Source organism: Pteropus alecto, unplaced genomic scaffold, assembly GCF_000325575.1.
Source record: "Pteropus alecto unplaced genomic scaffold, ASM32557v1 scaffold152, whole genome shotgun sequence".
NCBI classification, from domain to species: domain Eukaryota; kingdom Metazoa; phylum Chordata; class Mammalia; order Chiroptera; family Pteropodidae; genus Pteropus; species Pteropus alecto.
Genome location: NW_006432227.1, coordinates 1,986,727 through 2,005,509, shown reverse-complemented (window position 1 = coordinate 2,005,509; position 18,783 = coordinate 1,986,727). Strand labels below are relative to the sequence as shown.

General features: G+C 34.3%; 1 pseudogene; it reads left to right on the top strand.

The window, feature by feature from the left end:
- Window positions 1-18,445: 18,445 nt before the first annotated feature.
- Window positions 18,446-18,564, top strand: LOC112475863 (annotated as a pseudogene).
- The last annotated feature ends 219 nt before the right edge of the window (window positions 18,565-18,783 follow it).

The window sequence follows — 18,783 nt, the reverse complement described above, 5'->3', positions numbered from 1 at the left end:
GTGTGTGTGTGTGTGTGTGTGTGTGTGTGTGTGTGTGTGTGTGTGAGTGTGTGTTCATGTACGTAAGCTGAGGAGATTCCGAAGTTACCTGGAGCACCGCCATGCTTCTCTCAGGTCCCCATACTCGGAGTTCATGCCAAGCAGATTAGGAGGTGCCACATCTTTAGAAAAAGCAGTGAAGTCATGAATGGGAGCCTCCTCGAATATGTTGGAGGAATAGTGATTTCCAGTGCAGCTGCTAACTGATTTCCTTGATAACTGTCCTTAGCCAGGCCTACTTGTGCACGCCACTTTTTTCTTGGGGAGCTCTGCTCTCAGAGCTTCTCCAGACTCCTCTGGGGAAAACAAGGCTTGTTGTTGGTCTCTCTGGCTATGGTTTCTCATTTCTGATTTTTCTATCATTCCAATTCCATCTGCTTTCTATCTTCCTAATACTCCTCAAAATGAGATTTTGTTTTCCAAAGAAGTGTTTATTGCATTTTTTAAAAAATATAATTTCTATCACTGCAACGAGATCTCTGGCAGGAAAGAAGATGAATGAACATCTCAAATTATGGTGTTGAACCTCCAACTTCTTGATTAATTTTAATGTTAATTGGTATAACACCTGGCCTTAAATTCATGCCCATTTAACATCTGAATATTTTAATTGCTACAAAATCCGTATCAAAATCTTCTCCATTTCAGTCAGGAAATGAGATCCAGTTACGGCTCTGACTGGAATATTAGATTTATCATCACAATGAAAAAAGTTTAAAAGTATAGACACAGACTCAAAGAACAATAGAGATGTCTCAGTTTTGGAAACAGGCAAAGATGAAATGTGGCCAATAAAACACAATGACATAAGTTAAACTGACTTGGGGAGAAAATAAACTATATCTTTCCTAAGGGTAAAAACATTAGAATAAAGTAGTTATTGTAAGAGATAGAAGATTCTTGATTAACTCTAGATCTAGAGAAAGCTCAACAGAGGGGGTAGATTAAGAATAAATTATGGAGAGATGGTGGTTAAAACTCTGTATATTATCTCATTATCTCATATAGTGTGAGGGTACATTAACATCTGATTACTGTTCAAAATGCCAGACACTGGTATAAAGCAGCTACAATTAGCCATAGCCTTATTAATTAACAGCTTACATTTTCAAGGTGCCTCATTACTATAATTACTCACAACAGTTCAGGAAAAAAAAAGTTTCTCACAGTGAATCAGCATTAGAAACAGAGATTTGAGTGATCAATTCCATATTTAGTACATTGAACAATTTGATTTCATTTTACTTTAACCTATTTCCTTAAAAGAACCAACATGTTGATACCTTAGCCACAGTTTCTGTTAATTTTTAACATAGTTCATATAATACAATTTAGCATTATCATTTCTAATAAATGGACAAATACAATATATTTAAAAGAATACAAATTAATAACTAACAGGTTAAAAATCAGCAAAATTCTTAAGAAGCCTGTCTGCCAAATGTTGTACCATTCACTGAGGTATTGTAAATCAATGAAATGACAAATGCCAAGCTGTTAACTTAAGAAAGTCAATACCCTCTATTACACCATCCTGGAAATTGAGTCAGGCAAATGTCAAGTATCTGTGGATTAAGAAAATTGGTAGTTTGTTTGGTTTTTTTTTTGGGGGGGGAGGGTGTTTTTTGTTTTTAAAATAGAACCCTCCAGTATTTGTTTGTTTGTTTGTTTGTTTGTTTAAGAAAGTATTCCTTAATGAGTACAGTGTCTGGTCAGCATGTGATTTCCAACAAGAGATACCATGACAGCTAGAGAATGAACTAAATATTACTTCCAAGTACCCTCTACCCAAGAGAGTATGATCTCATTATTTTGTTTAAACTGCTAAAGTCATATTTTCATCTTTCTTTGGCCACATTTCCAAAAAATTCTGATGTATTTAATCAAATAAATAATTTGTATCAGTTGTTTCGGAGGAGTGAGTAAATGAAAAAATTAGTCTTTTCTCTGGGTCAACATGTGCTCCATGAAAATAGTATAAACAGATGATGCCCTACACAAAATTGGAGGCTGGCCAATGGAAAAATAAAATAAAATAAAATAAAATAAAATAGCCTTCTCTTTGATATATCTGAACGCCACTAAACAGAAAAAAATGACTAAAAAATAACTCACTCTACTTCTTCAATACCATGTTTCATGAGGAAGAGATGAATTCTTCAATGATGAAAATAATAATCCTTCTCATACCTAAACATGAAAGTCTGTAAAAGATTCTACCTGAAACATGGAAGTCTCTAAGAGATTCAAAACTTTTAGAAAATTCATTCTAATTTAATAATAAAATGTTCCTTGCCTCATCCATACTCATATATTTTAATTGTGCTGACATCTCAGAAAGACCGATTAGATAAAAGTTGCCATTTTTTAAGCTTGCTATAGAATTAATTTATATTGCTTTTGGTCTAAACTCCATCATGATAGTATAATTTAAATTTGCATTGTATTTATTTAGCTTGTTTCATGCTATGTATATGGTTAAAATGGTTATAGTTGTTTTATTGGTATTTGCTTATTCCCTTTAACATGGTATAAAGTAGAAATTATGCTTCCAAAAGTAGAGGTCAGATTATTTTAAAGAGTTATGGACAGTAATTAGAATTATTTGCTTTGTTCACTCTAACTACTATAATTTATTTTACATGAATTTTGATGTGCTAAGGGAGAGGAGGAAATTCACTAACTGCACATAGTCTAAGTAATCCTAATATGTCTACTATAAAGAATGAATCTAGGTGATCTATCAGAATTTACCTTTTTATTTTACACATGAAGAAAACTGAGACCAGAGAGATTAAGAAATACAGCTTAATGTCATGCAGCTATTTTATTTAGTTGTAGAACTCAAACTAAAACTCAAGCCTTTGACTTTTGGTTGTTTGGCCTTTCCACACATTGCATCCCCTTAATTTACAAATATTTAAAAATATATTAAATGAGATGATAAAAGAAATTCAAAGTAATGAAAAGCTTCTAAGAAAGAGGTAGATTAGCTATAAAAAAAAAAAATTTTCCCACTATATTTCCTATGAAATCACACTTTAGATTTTAGTTTGGGTAATTATATTTCTATCTATAAAGGGTCATGATCAGATTGCTAGATATGTGAGGTATAGAATGATTAAGTCCTGAAAGTCAGAATTCTTTGTTCACGGAATGGCTGCTCATATTCTATTTTTTGTGGTGTAACCCACTTTCCAAATGGATGTTACTGCCACAAGTAGATCAATGAAGTCATCGTTATAAATCATTACCAAGTTTTCAAAAAATAAATCCCGAAAAGACTATAGATAGGATGTAGTTCTCAAAGAACTTGACATAAAAGCAGCAAATATAAGTCAAGCCCTTCTTTGATGATGTTAAAGTGGCATTGCCACTGGCAGAGCTACTAGTTGATAAGTGACAACACATCTTTAAGATAAAGTCAGATTCTGATAAAAAAAAAAAGAGAGAAATTACCAGAATCCAAATAAGTTGTTCAATTACAGTCCGAAAGAGGAAGCTTGCTAGGATTCTGGGCAAAGAAAGTTCTTTGGATAAACAATGAAAATCTGGAAGGCAGTTTCCAGAAATAGTTCGCAGTGAAAGGTGGTGAGAATTAGAATGTGGCATGAGACACCTTGTATGCCTGCTTTCCTCCCTAGAACCTGTTTTAAATTTCACACACCAGTATCCTTGTTTCAGTTATTTACTCTCTGCCATAAGCATTTTTGAGAACAGGGCTCCAATAAGTAAATAAATAATGTGGTGACTCTAATAGAGTCAAAGATCAGTATGGAAGATAGGAAGCCACAGATTCATTAGAGAAAATGCTAAGTAGGTCACAGACCCTTTCCAGCTCAGAAAGTATATTAGTTCAACCTCTGAAGCTAAGGGGAGAGTTTATGAAATCCAGCAGAATTTAAACCATAAAGAAAAGGAGAGTGACAATAAAGAAATTTTATCTAGTTTGCTCTTATTGAAATATCCATAAGTAAAGACACAAAAATATGATAGATTTAATTCAGTAAGTCTGTGTAAGAAGGACTATGGCAAATAATACAGAGAATTAAATCTTGAAATAAGAATTTTCTCTCATGTACCTATGATCTAATGAAAGCAGTATAATTAGTAACCATCCAACAAGTTGTTGTTTTTGTTTTTGTTTTTGTTTTTAGTCATTGGTTATGGAAGAAATAAGTATTAAAAAGAAACCTCAAACAGTATCTTTGTTCTTCAAGTTTCATTTGAGTAGAGAACAGTGGCTTTAATTCCTCCCCTATATGTCTTTAATAGGTAAGTCAATTGAACTAAAATCAAAATTGCTTTAAATAACTGTCTGAACTCTCTAAAACAGTGTTCACATGTGAAGTGTTTAGCCAAAATGTAAATTAAGTCATTTTAATATTACCATTTTTTGAAATATATGTATATTTTTTACTTACTAGATTATCAATTCATTGCAAAGGATATTAAAGGACATGAACAGTCAAACGAAGAGATACACAGAAGTTGGTCCAGAAGTGTCCTAAACATAGGAACACCCACCCCAGAGGCATCAGGGGTGCACCACCCTCCTGGCATGTGGATGCATTCTGGGTTACCAGCCTGGAAGCTCTCCAAACCCCATAGTTCAGAGATTTTTATGGAGACTTTGTTACATTGATATGATTGATTAAATCTTCTGGATATTTGTCCAAAGAAATCCAAAACACTAATTCAAACAGATATATGCAACTCTATGTTCATTGCTGCATTAATTAAAATAGCCAAGGTGTATGCAAGCAACCTGAGTGTCCATCAACAGCCAGATGAAGCAAGAAGATGTGATACATACATATAATAGACTATTACTCCACCATAAAAAAAGAATGAAATCTTGCTATTTGCAACAACATGGATGGTCCTAGAGGGTATTATGCTAAGAGAAATTAGTCAGAGAAAGACAAATACCTTGTGATTTCACTTATATGTGAAATCTAAAAATAAAGAAAGAACAAAACAGAAACAAACCCATAAAGACAGAGAACAAATTGATGTTCATCAGATGAGAGGGGTTGAGGTGACAGGCAAAAAAGGTGAAAGGGATTAACAAGTATGAATTGCCAGTTACAAAAATATTCACAGTAATATAAAATACAGTAAAGGGAATAGTCAATAATATTATAATAACTATATATAGTGTCACGTGGGTACTAGACTTACTGGGATGATCACTTTGTAAGGTATATACATGTCTGATCACTATGTTGTAAACCTGAAACTAATGCACTATTTATGTCAACTGTAACTGACAAATTTTTTTAAATTTAAGAAATAATTTTAAAAATCACCTATGAAATATCTTTCTTATGAGTCATACTAACCAGATAGAAAAGCGTTTGCAAAATGAAGACTAAACACAGGGAAAATAAACTTAAAAAAAGGCTATTTTCCCCGAAATAAATTTATTTGATATTAAAAAAATAGAAAGCAGTTTCTAACACACACAAAAATATATTACACAAAAATCTACATAAAATAATGTTCAATATAAAAATAAACACAAGAAACAAGTTATAAAAACAATAAAAGTAGATATAATATTGCAAAATATATGTTGAATTAATGGCATGAGAAAAACAAACCAAGGTTTAGAAAGAGAAAACTAAATGGAGTGAAAGAATTAGACAGGAGATACCAGGCATGAAGAGAAAAGAAAACAGAGATGCAAACTGAAAATAATATACTTCCTTGGAGAAGTTACAAGAGTAAATAATTCAGAAGTGATAGTCAAATATACAGACAGAAACATTCCAGGTCAGAAAAAAATTTAAAAACCTAAAGTTTTGCCTAGGCAAATTTCACAACTGAAATAAAGACAAGAAATATCCTGCTAGAAAGTTTAATTTCAAGGATAACTAAGTAATCTAAGAAGCATACTAGAAAGAAAAGCATTGCTAGCCTCAGCCTTCCCCTCTGCAAAAATACATACCAGAATATAATTATATGTAAAAAACCTTTAATTTCAAAACAAATATTTTAATTTCAAAACAAATATTTTGTTGATTAATTTTATGAGAGCCAAACCACCTTTATATCAAAAGGCAACTGGGAGATAGTCTAAAATCTGAAAGATTTTGAATATCACATTATTTTTCAGGAAAAAATTCATAATTTTTTAGTATGAGTATCTCTCATATAATATTTGGGACATACTCATACTAAAATAAAATTCATAGTTTATTTGAAATTCAGATTTGACTGAGTGCTCTGTATTTAATCTGGCAACCCAGATTATGTGTAAGTAAATTGGATTGAGGAAAAGCAACCAAACTGGTTATACTAAAGAATTTTTTACATAGCTATGAATTTATACTACTAAGTAGAAACTATCATGGTAGTACCAAATAATGACCTCCTCTTTAATAATTCTAAGACATCTAGATCCTCTCTATGGTTCTATCCTGTCTGGAACTTCTGCAAATCTAGTTTTTTCAATGCATGCAGGGATTGACTGAAACATATGAAAGGCCCTTACTCTATAGCATAGCTATTTAGAGCCATGTTTGTAATTTGTTTTACTATCTAAAGGTCTCGCAAGTTGTGTCATTGCTTCGTTTCAGAAAAAATTTCCTTCTTTATCTAACACATGTCACCTTTATTCTAGTGGTCCAAACTAGAGCCTATATTCTCTTCTTTCAAATCGAATATTCCTAAAGTGTTAATGCCTAGCTTACTATTAAACTGTGTCTGCATCACCTGGTTATAACTTGTTTTATCATTCTCAACCCCTTCACCAAGGGACTGAAGTTTCTGGCATCTTTCTCTGTTTCCTGCTAATTCCCTCTCCTTAAGCTTAAACTCTCTTTGTTCCCAGCATGCACTGCAATACATTATCCCTGCTTTGTACGAGTGCCAAACTATAGAAATAAAAACTCCAACCAAAATCTATGCAAAGCTCACTCACTATACAGTCCATAACATAACTAAACAGCATCAAGCGAAATGAAAGCTATGAGTGTGCATTAAGCTAAGAAAGTAAACCAAAATGTTCTAAGAATACAATTTAATTAATGTAAAATTAGCTTTTACATTTATGTCTTGCTCTATCACAGGGGAAATAAAGTTCTAATATCACGTGCTATTTGTATCTTTTGTTCCAAGATTGTATTAAAGTTATAATTTATGGTTTTTAAATTTATAACTATAATTTTAAAAGATTTTTTAAAACCCAAATAGAATGCTTTCTATAATATTGTACACTGCTAATTGATTAGATAACGATGGTCCCGAAACTCTCTAAAATTTTGAAATTTAATTCACTTGATATACACTGATCATCTATTTTGTACATAGGACTACGCTGAAATATTTGGAGATATCAAATATATAGCAACGTAATACAATCTTCCTTTGAATTACAACCTAATTATCCAAAGTCTGTATTATGACACGAATAAAAATGTCAAAATGTAAAGTATCTTCTATGACAATGCAACATTTTCTATATTTTCCAACTCCAATTCTTAATATCTCCTACACATGTGCTTTAAAAAAAAAAGTTTAATATGAGAAAAATTAATTACAGATGGAATTAGGAATTCAGCAATGTAGTTGAAACCTGCCATTCTTTGTGAGATGAGTTTTTCCTAATCCTGCATATGCTTTCCTTCCCACTCCTTTAGTTTGCTCTAGCCATAATTACTACAGAGTTTATTCCATAGCTGCTATATCTGTATGTGTCATTTTCATAAGATCTCTCACCTTTTTATAGCTGAAGAGTCTGTCTTCAAATACCTACATTCTCAATTCTATTCTGTTAGTTTTAATTAACTACTGCAGGTGACAATATTAGATCTCATGACCTAGTTGTTTTTCCATCTCTTTAGTGACTGCCAAATGAAACAAATACACATAATCAGAAAATTAAGACTAAAGAAGCTATTTGAGCAAAAGATAAATTAAGGGATAATCTACTACCAGAAAGAGTAAAGAAAGCATCAGCATGTAGAGAATGCAATAGTCCCATTTCAGAATTCCCTTAACCTTTTCTATGGCCCACATTCCTTCCATGTGCTCTTAAGGACCTCCGACATTTTCATGCATAAGAAGCTGCTTCGAATCTCTTAAAATTGGGTGGTTCTTTTGCTCCTATCATATTGTCTTCCAGCCTGTGCTATGTACTCAGAGGTCTATAGAAAAATTTTTAATTGAAAAGCCTTCTAAAGAAAAAGAGCTATTGTGAACTGAGTAATTCAATTCTTTGATTCAGAAAAGTTTTAATTTTAAGGACAGATGAAAATGTGCATATATTGTTTCATGATGTGATAAGGGACATTTGTATATGCCCTTCAAAAATGTATGTTTTACAATAAAAAAAGAGAGAAGTTTTTAATAGGTCATTTTTGTTGCACTATCTTACTAGGCTCGAATTACACATTGGTTAGTCCTTATGTAAGTATTCATAGCCAGAAATCCACCTGTCAAAGTTAGTATCCTAAATCGATTAAACTGTGAGTAAAACTAAGGCTAAACCTTACTGTGAAGCAAGAAAATATAATAATTTAATGCAATAAAAACTTCATACTTAGCTATAAAATCACAGAATTTTAAAATGCTCTAGTTCTTTGATTAATGTAAATAATCAAACATAACTCAGGCCCAAGCTCCCTTTCACTCAATAGTATGATTTCTATCTAAATTACACTATGACTGCCTCAGTTCCTCATTTCAAAATGCTGCCACAGAGTCGGCCTTAGAAAGCCAGTTTTCTAGTGAGAAAATTTAACTCCATTGACCATATTTCTAAGCAAAAAAAAAAAAAAAAAGCGAAACATCTTTGAGAATAACAACTTTTTTAAATTTCATACCATTCAAGTTGTTAAAGAATCATTTAATTTACAGATACACTGATGAGATGCCAACATCAAAAGATCTACAGTTTTGGTAAAAGCAAACAGCAAAATAAACCAAATAATTTGCATATTTAAAAATTCTTTTTTATAAAAAAATTTGGGGGTTATAGATGGAGTCTAAGTTCCAGTATCCAAGATGACCTAAAATATTATTTCATGATGATCTTCATAGTGTCAATAAATGCAAAATTGTCTACATGGATCTTCTATTTACTGTAGTAAAACCCAAGTGGTTTTAAAAGAAGCAAATTCAGAACTCTCAATCAATGAAACATTCCTGTTCTGTAAATCTGAGCTTTCACTATGTTAAAAGGATAGAACATTGCAAGGTTTATAAGAAGAAGCAAACAGTGTTTGAAACCCTGGACCTCTTTGAAAGTCTCCCCAGGAGTGGGGCAGATAGGCGCCTGCCAGTACCAGTCAGAGATACCATCCTACTGTGATGTTAATAAGATGAAGGATGCTAGTACAAAAAGCCACAGTAATTATAGGGGAAGGTAAATACCTTTTTTTATTTCATGGACTGTCTCTCCATGCAGCCTGTACTTTAAGGCAAGAGCTTTGTTATACTAAAAACACGTTAATTAAAAAATCTTGAGAATTTTGCCCTCCATTAGTAGGTCAGAGAAGAGCCATGAAGGAACAAATCACTGTCAATTGTGTAGTTATCAAAAGATACCTAACCTTTAAATCTCCTAATTCTTTTATTCTGTCTTTCAAGAAAGCTGTTTTGTCACCAACTTTTAAAATATCTATCACAAAAGTCAATGCCAATTGGCTAACAGGAACAGCATGTAGATTAAAGGGGTCATAGACTAAATGGACCATTTTATGTGCACCTGGAAGTAAAATAAGGATTATGGGAATAGAATACAGCCACAGAATTCCTATAAAATTTATTTGGCTTTTCGTTGATTCTGTTCTGCGGGAAATTCGTGTCAGAAAAGAGATGGAGACAACCCTGGAAATCAGCCAAGTGTGAAATTCTATATTTAGTCATTATCAATTGTCACAATAATTATGATTGTTTAGCTTACTATGGTTTCCTACATACAGAACTGAAAACAATTGAATTCTGATTTGCTGAATCCAAGAATGCCTGAAATTCTAAAAAGTTCTTGTGCAAAAGTTTGGCATGAGTATATTTCTCTAAATGTATCAAGCAAGAAGCATGGAGATTGTCAGGAAGTAGGGATTTTTTGCAAAAGAAGCAAGCCCGTGTTTAGATCTCTAGTTGATTTAACTAATTGGTGTGAAGTGAAGTAAATTAGTGGTCCTAATGCAGATAGTTCAAAGTCTGACAATATGGGAGTGTGTAGGTTATGATCTGATGCTACAGAATAGTAGCTGTGCCCTAGACACACATTCTGGGAAAAAGTTAGATAAAATAAGTATGTGTCCCTGACTATAAGAAGAATCACTTCTAGAACACTGTTTCAGTCCTCTGCATATATGATTTACTTAACATTTAACTGTTTTCCAGAACTTAAAAAAATGAGATTTTTTTCCTCTTTCAATGATAGAGAAAGATTGAGCCACAGAGATGTTATCTGCTATAGATAATAAATGAAAAAAAAAAGTGCCACATATGCTATAGAGTCTTCCCCACAATTCTTCAGGGATACGTTCTGTGATTTATAATTGCTTCATAGAGTGAGGTTCAATGAGTAAAAGGGTAGGGGTGTAGGAAGAAGAGGTCAAAAGGAACGCCATTCTTATGGCAAGTTTCTTATTTCACTCTTACTGCAAGGAAAGCACTCCCAGACTTTACAGATATAGAAACTGTCCTTAGAGTAGAAAATATTAGGATTGGAAAAGAAAGCAATGGTCACCTAATCCCATCCCCCCTCCTCCCCAACCATGAACAGAAAATGACCCTAAAATATAGCACTTAACACCTCCAACGATGAAAAGCTCTCTGCCACTGACAGGCCCAAACTATTTTTAGACAATTGTAACTGAGAAAGTGCTACCTTTTATAGAACCAATACCTGCCTCCCTGTAGCTTATCTCCACCAGTTTATTCCCTAGGACTTCATCCAAATTGCTGATGATAGCAATGATCAAGGCAGGGTCAGCAACCTCCCTCCAGATTTGCAACGATCATTTGGGCATCACCTAAGTCTCACCTAATGGTACTGTCCTGTGGGAGCAAGTGGCTCCCTGAAGTTCCTGAGCTATATAGTATAACGACGCTATCCAACTCAAAAGAGGGATTTGGCATGATCATTCTGAGCAATTTTACTTTGGCTGTGAGTTATTACCACTTTCTTTTTTAAGTGCCAGTAGACTAGAATTTGGCTGGGGATAAAGGAAGGGTGCCAGAACTGATTCAGACACTTCTCAATGTAGTCAGGGTTAACCGCAGGCCTACCAAAAAAAAAAAAGTGAAATCTCAGCATCTCTATAAAGTTGTAATCATGCCACAGCTTCAACATTTGAGAGGGAAAACTGATTAGACAGTCAGCATTTCCACATGGGACAAAATCTCTTCTAAGACCATGTACATTTTTAGTGATGACTTAAAATATCTTAAAATAACAACAACAAATAAATAAATAAAAATAAAAATTGTGCTGAAGAACCAGTTTTAAGAGACTGTTTTAGATCTATTTCCTTATACGTATCCATCGCATATTTTCTTCAGGCTCTTCCTTTAGCTTCAGCATCTCTACGTTTGCTTTTCTCCAACTTTGACTTCTCTTTATTAGTCCCTTTTTCTATCTTCTCTTCCTCCAACTATCCATTATTATTGGGAGCTTCTTCATTTTTCGCTACCTTCTTTCCTTTAATAATGTCTTCCCATGGCTTCAGCAACTACCAGAAAGCCAATAACTCTGAAATCCGTACTTCCAGGCCTGACTACCCACTAGAGCCCCAGACTGCTGAGTTCAAAATCACATGCTCTCTCATCCCTGACTTCAGATCATGTTGGTCATCACGCTGGTCTCTTTATGGGAAGCCTGATCCTGGCTTTCCCACTGACATAATTTACTTACTCTTCATAGTGCGGCATAAAAGTGTCCATTCACATATATGTATTAATTAGCTAATACTTACCTTATGCACTACATCTTCTATAGGGATATTTTTCTTGTTCCTATACCATAAGCTCCTTGAGGGCAAGAATTTTATCTTAGCCATCATATTTCTAGGACTTATCACAATCAATGAATTATACCAGGGGCAAATAAAACATTACTAAAATAAAATTAAAATAAAATTAAATAAATAAAATAATAAATATAAAATAAAATAAAATAATAAAATAAAAAAGAAATGTTTCTCATAAAGTAGTTGAGGCGCCTGTGCTTACAGCTGAATCATTGAATTGTGCTTTTTCATATGAGTATTTGGTGTGCATGCCTACAAAGCGTGCATGGTTTATCCTGTCAATGGCCTGTGCTTAATGCTCCTTAGGTCCCCTGAGGCATGGTAATCTGTGAAAGCACCACACCAAAGTTAAAATACTAGCAAGCATGCACAGATAATGGCATTTAAAGGCAGACCTTCACCTTTTTTAGAATCCCCAACTACCACATTCTCACGGCAAAACAGAATATTTGTCAAAGTTTATATGATTTCTTAGTGAAATATTCTGTAAGCTATGGAATATAGATGACTCTAAATAAACAATTGTTGCATATCATCTCTAAGCAAAACCGAGAGTGAACCATATCTTTTTAATGCAAATTAATACTGAGAATCTTATGTCCTACAGTACCTGTGTTTTCTAAAATCCCAAGAGTAAATGTTCCAAGTGTTTATGCTCTAGATGCAAGTGACAGTGTTACAGTGAGAGCCACGATAGCTCACAGAGGACTCCAGGTCCTGAAGGGGCCACAGAATAATATGTGATGAGAGGTTGCAGGGACAAGCAGTTAAGGGCAGACACTGAAATGATAAATGGAGCCAATTTTCCAGTAAAAAGAATGAAAAGAGAGATTTGTGGTAAGAGGAAGAGCATTAAAATGAAGAAAACTCATAGGATATCAGGGGAGGGAATATCCCTCCTGGGGCGTATAATATGTAATAATGGGAAACACACTGTAGTGAAAAAAGATGAAGGGGTCAGGAACTAAGAATGACTCTGCTTCAGCTATGTATGGGGCATGGGCTGGGTACGCTACACACAGGCTCCATTTTTTTAAACAAAAATATTTAGTTTGAGAATAGCTTCCTCTCTAATAAATTTTGTTATGGACTGAATGTTTGTGTCTCCTCAAAATTCGTATGTTGAACCCTAACCTCGAATGTGATGGGATTTGGAGGTGGGGCCTTTGGGTGATTTAGATGAGGTCATGAGGGTGGAATCTCCATAATAGAATTTTTACCCTTATAAGAAGAGGAAGAGCCCAGAACTCATTCTCTCTCTCCTATGTGGGGATACAGAGCAAGGCAAGAACTCGACCATGCTAGCACCCTGATTTGGATCTCCTAGCCTGTAGATTTAGAGAAATAAATGCCTGTCGTTTAAAACACCTAATCTTCTAATTCTATTAGAGCAGCACGAGCTGACTAAAACAAATCTTATATATCCCCCTGTATGGATACTATTCCACTGTAAATGAAAGAAGCCAAACCAGTGTTTCTCTGTACCTCCTACTTCCAACTCAGATTCTTTAAAATGACACTCAAATCATATAATTTCTTGTCTTTTCTTTAAATTGTGCATATTTAGATAATAAAGAAAGTAAAAATGTATAATACGGCAGAGGATGAATCAGTTTACACATGAATATAAAATGTATTCAGTAAGGAAAAAAGTTTATCACGTAAGAGCAGCAATATTAGATGGGGCATTAAAATGAATATGTACCTATATATAATTAGAGCAATTATTTATCTTTCTCCATTGCTTTGGCATTTAAGAAAGATTCTTTGATGTCAATGAGCACAAGAAAGATTCTTTGATGTCAATGAGCACTATCTACTAGATTTGGAGGACATGATGCTGAGAATAATTTCTAATGTATAGATGTATGTCTCGACAATTAACAAAGTATAACAAAATAGGTAAAAATGAACAATGTAATAAAAACAAATTTGAATATGTCATCTTATGGCCTTGGATTGCTGATAATTATGCCCTTTCTCCAAACCTCCTTGGGGCTCAGGTATAATTAAAACAGTACTTACTGACAACAGCAATGTTCGCCATCATAGACATATGAAATAGCAGAAACATAGAAGAGGATAAATATAAAGACTATTTTTAAATTTTCACATGATGCATCATAGAAGGATAGCTTTTGAAAAATATATCCTACAGTATATAATATGCAAGTACATAAAGATAGAACTTTCAGTTGTATGCTCCATATGACATTAGCAACCATCTGAAATATGATGGCACTAGATTTTTTAAACTTAATTTTGCCAGCTTCTAGTGATCAGAATGGAAGGAAATCCATACTGGGCCCCTCCTAGTTAGACCACAGCTGCCTGGGCACTCTGCTCACTTTCTGATATGGGATGATAAATCTGCTCCAATATATTCTCTTACACTCCATCCATACCTTTTCTACTCCTGAAGAGGAGAATTATGAACACCTAAGACCAAACTGAGCACTGTCGCCTGCTTCTAATCAAGATATTTCATTGCCTTCTAAAATACACACTGACCCTGGTTCTCCCTTCCAAGAGACACCTTTCCTAATCAGTTTGTCATTGTCAAAGGCACCACCATTTTCTACTTCCCACATATTGCCAGCACAGGTTGACACAATATCACAGATAGCACAGTATCAAATCCCTTATGGATTGGCAACAAACATTAAAGAATACTATTACCATGGCTACAACCATGGTGAGGAAGTAAAGATGCTAAATCTCTAGCCCACTGCCATTTCCTTTTATAATAACTTGTGGTTGTGCAAATTAGTATAACTCCTGAATGTCTCAAAAGGAGCAGATATGATCTTAGTGGGAGTTGTGGCTCATTGACTTTACTGAGAGCGTACAACTCAAAACCTCTGAGTTTTATAAGGTGATGAGTTAGGTTAAAGCAAACCTTGGAGCATAATTTGATTGGTTTTTCCCTCCATCAGTGATAGATGCTTGATAATCACTTTCTGCCTATTATATCAATAAATCAACTGCAATTCAATTTTAATCTGTAAATAAAGTTAAATCAGGGCTATGAGGATATTACATGCCTCCATTAACTACTTAGAGGTGTCATTACTGTCAGTGGTTATTGAGCCAAATGTAATCATTTGAGTTTTTTAAGTTCTAGTTTTAAAGAAGCTGAGACGAATTTGCTGAATGGTCTCCCATGAAACACCATATACTCTGAGAAATTTGTACCTGCCTGAAATTACAAACATAAATTATATAATATCAGAACAAATAAGGATTTTTAGCTTCAAGCACCAAGTGATATTATCTTCATATTGTCAGTAGCGATGTAGGGAACACAATATAGAATAAAGTTAAATGCTCCACACAGAGAAGAAAAATGGGCCAATATTTCCATCTCGACCTGAGAAATTAAAGCTGGGGAAAAAAATTCAGTCTATCAACTTGCCATGTTGTACTGTGCTCACAGCTGGACCCCATTACACAGGCAGTATTACAGCACTTAGCATGTTATGGGTGCTCAATAAATATTACAGAACACTATTAACCAGTCCATACACGTGGCAAGGCACAGGCTCTAAATCTCTGACATCATGGAACGTGTTTATATGAATGTGAAGCACAGCAAGCTAGACAAAAGCAAGAGTCAACCCAGGAGACTAAAACAGAGACTGGCCAAACCTCTGTGAGGATGGTGGGAGGACAACCAGGAAACAGTGGAGACTACTGACCAGCTTTGTGTTGACAGACCGATTCCTTAGGCTTCTGCAACAAAAATCATCTAAAATTACTAGAGCAGAATTTTATAGCAGTCATGTTTGACTCACCACATTTTCGTGTCAATTTACTCAGATGTAATCATTCCAGAATGGTATTTTCTATTTAAGCTGGGTTGTGTGTGTGTATATACATAGACATATATGCATACACACACACACACATACATACGCACACACATTCTGAATAGGAGTGTGTGTATGTGTGTGTGTATATTTATTTATTACACGAATAAAAAATTCAAAGAAATTACCCATAACACCCGTTAAAAAGCTGAATTTAGCACATGTATGCTCCAAATTCAACTCGAACAAGATTTCATAGAGCTTTCAGGATATTATCAAGAACCTACACTGAAAAAAAATAAATAAATCGAGACAGGCATTGAACTTTTCAGGTAAATATAATTCTCCTGTATCCTGTTTAACTTTTGTATTGTCCAAACCACTTCCCTTTGAATTATTTAAACTAAATCACCAAGCTTTAATTTTTTTTTAATTTCCTTCGTTATATTATGGAACAATTTGAGGAAAATACAGCTCACCACCAGGATATCAGGCACCAATGTCAACACACTGAGAGTCTACTTCCACTGTGAAAGCAGCAAAGGAAAGAAACACTGACTAGTGTGGAGTTTGCAGCACAGGACTGGGGGCTAAAGGAAATCAAGATTAGACTCAAAAGGGATTCATATTTACATCGTCTCTGTCTGCCTTTCTAGATTATGTGTTAACGTGGGTTCATGAGTAAATCCTGAATGCATCTGCCGGAGACAAGTGCTTTTTATCTCAGGATGTAAAAAAAATAGTGGGAAGAAATGAAAAAAATTATATATATGGAGTATGTATATATATATATATAAATATATACAGGGATATAGATACATATATATAGATAGATATATCTATAGATTTACCTATAGATATATAGTTAAATCGTCCTCACAGATAATCTATACCTATCTATTTGTCTATCTATCTATAGAGAGAGAATACAAGTATCTCAGATATGATTAAACAAAGCATATGGTTCGAGTGGTCACTCCACAGCATTGAGGACAAGGTATTAGAAATAGTTACATCCAACTTACTCCACAGAAATTCCTGGAGTTGGTGCCAATAAGTTTATGTTCAGACCAGTTATAAGCATGACCCTCTTTCAAAATTGAATCAAAATACTCAAACCCCAAAACAGCATTCTAAAGATCAAATTAAAAATAGGAGCATAAGAAGAATCCTTAAGCTATGCCTCCCAAATTATCGAGGTCACATTATGTTGTGATTTGGTACTGTTTTAGTACCAGATATATTCAATTTCACAGACTGAGATACAATGTCAAAATCCAAAACTTTACTAAGCCAATAGCAGGGTGCAGCAAATTCCTTAGTTTTCCATTCATCAATGAGAGGAAGGTGAAGCCCACAGACAAGATGAAACGCTTCCCTGGCTCCACTCACTCTAACAACATTCAACAAATGTTTATGTGTGATTTCCATGCATCAGACTCATCGTCCAGCACTGCCAACACCTCCTCCACTCACCTGCAGTCTTACTTAGCTGTCTAGCTCCATCCCTTATATTCCCACCTCTCCACAGTGATTCTAAGTCTTGGGAAAATGTACCATTCTTCAAAATAAGATGGGGCCCCTTTTCATATACAGTAATTTCCAGTAAGTTTCAGCTAGCATTTTAACTTTGCCAAAAAACTCCATAGCTTTAACTAATTTTGGAAAACTGGTATTTAACAAATTCATTCCTATATTGCTTATCTGGCGTTCCTTACGCTCATGAGCAACCACAGCTTATATTCAAAATCTTCCATTCTCCTTCCTGGGAAAAGTGCCATATAAAAAGAATCAATACACAATTTCCTTTCAGAGAAGAGAATATGATAATGCCCTCTGTTTCATGACACTAGCCACCAATCTTTGTCAAGTGTGGAACATTAACGAAAGTGGAAATGTCATATTCCATCTACATGCTAGAACGAGCTGAGAAAGGGTTCTAATTTCTCTTTACCATTAGACAAGTGGTCTCTACTCTGATATAAGAAAGTTAATGAGTAAAGGATATTGAAATCTTTCCATGACAGACTTTTCCATTGCCTAGATGTTTCAGCACCACTAGAAATAGTGGTTGCTTGCTTATAGCTAAGCTGGTATGTATTACACTCTTATAAATTTTTTCCTTAAAATAATAATGGAAGTAATTCATAAACTGAGTAATGGCATAGAACCTTAAATTTACCAAGTTGTGGAGTTTAAATGTTGGAAGGAGTGTAAAGGGCATCTTGTCTACTATAATAACCTTGAAAATTTGTGGTTCAGTTTGCCTATGGTAGGAAAACACTCCCTAGAAAAGTCGATTACATCATTGGACAGCTTTAATCATTAGTTCTTTCTTTTAATCAAAATGTAACAGTAGTTACCCCTGGGGAGGTAGGATGGGAGAGAGCTTTCACTTCTATATTAATTGAATTTTTAAGAATGACAATATATTAGTGTGCAAGTCAAAATAAGTGATTTCAAACTCAACTTCAGTTACTTTCCACTCATTTATCCTTGTTTTACCTAAGGAGCTCCAAAGAACATAGATGAAACTCTTTCCATTTGGTTGGATGAAGACAGAGATCAGGTTCTCCTCAGTCTTTGCTTCTTTTAAAGACTAGTCTCGTCTACAGCCATGCTACCCTGAACAAGCTCAATCCCGTCTGATCTCAGAAGTTAAGCAGGGTCGGGCTTGGTTAGTACTTAGATGGGAGACCACCTAGGAAGACCACATGCTGTAAGCATGAAAAATAAAAAATAATAAAATAAATAAAAAGGGATTGTAAACTGACAAGGTCCTTGCAATCTGTGAGGTCAACCAAAGGTTGCCTCGCCTAACATCAATAAATAAATAAATAAATAAAAAGACTAGTCTCAGTTCCTCCACAAGACATTATGCTGAGTACTGCTGAGAGACAATTCTCTGAAAGTCTCTCATATTTCTACACATCTTGTGAACAGAA